A 5,411-nucleotide genomic window follows, 5' to 3' on the forward strand; every position below is an offset into this window, starting at 1 on the left:
TTGGGAAGAAAAGTGGACATTTTCACTGATCACAAGAGTCTCAAGTACATCTGCACTCAGCCTAATCTCAACCTCAGGCAAACTCGATGGGTCGAAATGATTCAAGAGTATAATCCAAGTATCGAGTATACTCCTGGCAAGGACAATGTGATTGCTGACGCATTGAGCAGAAAGGCCTACTGCAACAGTCTGATTCTTAAGCCTTATCAACCCGAGCTTTGTGAAGCTTTCCGCAAACTTAATCTGCAAGTTGTTCCTCAAGGTTTCCTCGCCAACCTTCAAGTCTCTCCTACCTTGGAAGACCAGATTCGCCTAGCCCAGCTTCTTGATGCTATGGTGAAGAAGGTGAAGATTGGGATTGCCAAGAGTCAACCCAAGTACAAGTGCTACCGCCTTGATGACAAGGACATTCTCTTCTTCGAGGATCGTATTGTTGTGCCCAAAGGTGAACTTCGTAAAGTGATCATGAACGAGGCTCACAATTCTCTCCTCTCCATCCACCCTGGGAGTACGAAGATGTATCAGGACCTCAAGCAGACTTATTGGTGGACTCATATGAAGTGCGAGATTGCTCAATTCGTGAATGAATGTGATGTCTGCAGAAGAGTGAAGGCAGAACACCAAAGGCCAGCTGGTCTCCTCCAACCTCTTGCCATTCCAGAATGGAAGTTTGACCACATTGAAATGGACTTCGTGACTGGGTTTCCGAAGTCCAAGCGTGGCAATGATGCTATATTCGTTGTCATTGACAAACTCACCAAAGTGGCTCACTTTCTGCCTATCAAAGAGTCGATCACTGCAGCTCAATTGGCGGAACTCTATACCTCTCGAATTGTCTCTCTGCATGGTATTCCACAAGTGATCTCTTCAGACCGTGGCAGCATCTTTACCTCCAAGTTTTGGGATTCTTTTCAGAAGGCCATGGGCACCAACATCCGCTTCAGCACAGCTTTCCATCCTCAAACAAGCGGTCAAGTCGAGCGTGTCAACCAGATTCTTGAAGATATGCTCAGGGCTTGTGTGATCTCCTTCGGCATGAAGTGGGGGGATTGTCTTCCTTATGCTGAATTCTCCTACAACAATAGTTTTCAAGCAAGTTCGGGCAAGGCCCCATTTGAAATTCTGTATGGCAGGAAGTGCCGTACCCCTCTCAACTGGTCTGAAACCGGTGAACGTCAGCTGCTGGGTAATGACTTAATCACAGAGGCAGAAGAAATGTGCAAAATCATTCGAGATAACCTCAAAGCAGCCTAATCCCGCCAGAAGAGCTACTATGATAGTAAGCACCGTGATTTGGCTTTCGAGATCGGAGATCATGTTTACCTCCGCGTCTCTCCTATGAAAGGGACTCGTCGCTTCGGTATCAAAGGGAAGCTTGCCCCTAGATACGTGGGACCTTTCAAGATTGTCAGCAAGAGAGGCGACCTCGCCTATCAACTCGAGCTTCCTTCAAACTTTGCAAATGTTCATGATGTGTTCCATGTCTCTTAGCTCTGAAAGTGCTTCAAGACGCCTGACCGCACCGTCAACTTCGAGGACATTGAGCTCCAAGAAGATCTCTCCTATCGTGAGCACCCCATTGCTATCCTTGAACACTACAAGAAACTTGTTAATACATGACGGATTTCTGATGACAGTTTCGAAATTCGTCATGAACGGCCTAGTACAGACCCGCAAGCCCACCAAAGCCCGCCTAAAGCCCTAAACCTTTCCCCGTATAAAAGCAAACCCTAAGAGAATCCCGTCCCCAATCCCTTTCTACATCCGCCGCCACCACGCCTCGCCTCTCCTCTCCTCTCCTCGCCCCCGTCCTCTGTCTCAACCTCCCTGCCTCCAAGCGATGATGACGGCCTGAGATCCATGGCGACAGCGGCTGCAGCGGCCCGATGGAAGTCGCGGCCAACCCTAGCCGCCGTGGCGTGCCTCAACTGCTCACAACCCATGACCTGGGCCATGGATCTACGGCAGGGACCTCCCTCCTCCGTCTCACAGGCCGCACAACTGCCTCGCCATCTGGAGATTTGGAGCAGCAAGGGACGGATGAGGAGAGGACGACGACCGTGACCTGCGGCAGGCCCGAGCTCGACCTTGCCGGCAACGTCGACACCCCTCACAAGGTCCATCCCTGCCCCCCCCCCCCCCCCCCCCCCCCCCCCCCGGTCGTCTCCTCTATCCATTACTTCCTCTTCTCTCCCATCCCCAATCAAATTTTTGTTTTGCTTTGATTCAGAACAGCAGGAGCTCTCTGCCTCTCCAGTTTGATGGATGGGAACGACCGGGACCCCAAGCTCGAGCTAGATGAGCTCGATGGCTAGCAGCCCCGACAACCATGATTCCCCAGAGAACAAGAAGGTCGACCCTCTCACTCTGGTTTTTTCTTTTCTTTCCAAGTGACTGCTGCTCTTCTTTAGTATAGTTCTCCAGGGACTCTCCAATTTTCTTGGACTGAACCTGATGCAGAAAACGTGGCCGCTTTATTTCCTGATACTCGCAAGTTACAGCCAACAATATACTAGCACTGTTGGCTATTTCCTTTTCTTCTCTCACCGTGCGAGCATTTGCAGTGTAGAGTTTGTGTAATCTGCTAGTTAATTAAGTAACTACCGTACTAGTTAGACAAGCTGTGTGGTGGTTCACGTTTAGTCCCTAACCAAAAATTAGGCCATGCCCATATTACTGTTCTTTTCCTTTCTATTATTATTAGTCTGGCATATCCCTATATTTTTATATTATCTACCACTTTACTCCCTGGCATAGTTGCAAACTACTTCTACACCGAGAAGTGGTTGTTTGGTATAGTATACCAGCGTGCATTTTTATTTGTAGCAGAAGTTGTCTAAGTTAGATGTACTCATGTTTGTTGCTATTAGGATCAAATATCAATGCTAGTTCAGACATACTACCTGCCATCTTGAAATATAAAATGTTTTTATAGGCTAAACTAGCCTACAAAAACGTATATATATTTTGAGACTGAGGTAGTACTTGTTAGTTCTGACCATGCCTAGCTTAAGGACTGATCGGTATTCTTGAAAAAAAATCCTGCATATGTTCATACATTTTCCTATCTGAATTAATGTTGGATGTATTTTGGTGTGTGCATGTGACATTCGAGGCACATTTTTGCAATATATGTTAGTATATGGTGCTATGAAACTTATACGATTGAACATACCATGGCAAGCTTCAGAAGTAACTTTCTTCCATCTACAAAAGCTGAGAGGCAGAGGGAGGGGCACATAGTTTTACCATTGAATAAGCTACTCTCTAAAGCTTCAGAAGTAACTTTCTTCCATATACAAAAGCTGAGAGGCAGAGGGAGGGGCACATAGTTTTACCATTGAATAAGCTACTCCCTGAGCTAGAGTGAGGGGCACAACATTTACCACTAAATACGCTGCTCCATTCAACATGATTGAGGCCCTAAAATGAAAGTTTAACAATCTGCAGCTTTAGAGATTTAGAGCCACACACAAATAATGAAATAGTGTAACAATCTACAGCTTTGAAAATGTTGGTGTTCTTATTTGATCTTGGTTTGTAGCAAATAATAATATTACTGTTATCATTGACTTTGGGCTCCAATGAAATTCTTGTACGTGTCAATCCTAATTCTCTGCCAAAAGTTGTTTAACAGTATGCTAATGCTTTGCCCAGGTCTATCTCATGGACACCCAGATTTTGTACGCAATTTTCTCAACACCATCACGTTACCTCACTGATGGTGGTAATTTTGCATCGCCACTTATTTTCTTTTATTATTGTTACTGTCAAATACTAATTCTTCAGCTGTACGCTTGATAATTGTTGATGATCTCTTAGCGTTACAAGTGAAATGTATCCTTGGGCAAAATGTCCACATTCTTAGATAGGTCCATTACTATCTCCTTCATAGCCTTTTGGTTTTATTATTTTCACTATATACCTTTTTTTGTTCTAAGTTTCAACTGTCAAGTGTTAACAATATGTGGATATTGTTATTCAGGGATATCCAATTTCTTAATGCTCTAATAGGGTAGGTTCTGGGGTTGGTTAACCTCATTTATGCAAATTGTTGGTACCCAAAGGTGCCATTCTGTCAATATTGACAAGTTGATTCATGCCTACTTATAAGGCTGGAAAAAAAATGTATTACTGGACACAACTGTAGAAGTATGTAGATGTTTGTTTTCTCAACACATAACTATCCCTTCTTTTATTATCATCAAGGATCACTGGACATATGATAATTGAACAAATCTTGTGCACTGTTGTATGTATTGTCCCCCTTTGTTAGACCAGTTTTTTTTCTTTTTCTTGTTTGGATGATATGCACAAGTATGTAACATTTAAATTTTTTACCCACAACTTGGTTGTCTTAATTAATATGGATCTACATGAAACTTATATATGTAGTGGATACTATGTTATTCTCGTTTGTAGCACTACAAGATTTAAGAATTTTGGAGAGCATGAGTTATTAATTTTTACTTTGATAATTCTCATATTTTACAATCTATGCATATCTACAAATATCTAATGGTCTTGTAAATATGCTAGGTATGATTGCGTACCAGGCTACTTGGTGCTGCCCATCAAAATTCGCACGACATGATAGTTTCCATCAGGAGGGCCGATGGCAAGAACTTGAATAACAACTTCACTAGTTTAAATGTTCTGTTTGTGTGAACTGGATTGTACTGTTTCCTAACTTTGCTGAGTGATATATTTTATTAATCTATGTTGTAAATTATCATCTCGTGGAGGATTTTGTAAACTGCTATGTTATAGATGACTGCATATATTTATTCATATGTGCACGTGAGGCACTTTGGAAATACCTTGTCTTAGCATTACCATTTGCATAACGAATCATGCTTTAAAATGTAATTGTTGAAAGTTGGGCTGAATGAAATAGGCTAACGGGTCGAACTAATGGGCTACCCCATGTAGGATATTCATGATGATTTCTGTGACGAAAAATCGTGTCCATGAAAACTCTACGTGGCGTTGGTCCATGACGGTCTGTTCCGTCACAATGGTTTGGGCCTCGGGCGGGCCTGGGGTAGATCCTTGACGGTCGAAAATCGTCATGGACAGCACCATCTCAAATTATGACGCGATATACATGACGGATTCCAAATCCGTCAAGGATGGGCACCCATGAAGGATTTTGCCTGGCCTGTGACGGACTAGTACCGTCACGTATTAACAGTTTTCTTGTAGTGAACACTATTTACTTGTCGGGATATCATTATATTATCTTGTTATCTTAATGCATCTATATACTTGGTAAAGGGTGGAAGGTTCGGCCTCTCGCCTAGCGTTTTGTTCCACTCTTGCCGTCCTAGTTTCCGTCATATCGGTGTTATGTTCCCGGATTTTGCGTTCCTTACGCGGTTGGGTTATAATGGGAACCCCTTGATAGTTCG

Source organism: Triticum urartu, chromosome 7, assembly GCF_003073215.2.
Source record: "Triticum urartu cultivar G1812 chromosome 7, Tu2.1, whole genome shotgun sequence".
NCBI lineage: Eukaryota > Viridiplantae > Streptophyta > Magnoliopsida > Poales > Poaceae > Triticum > Triticum urartu.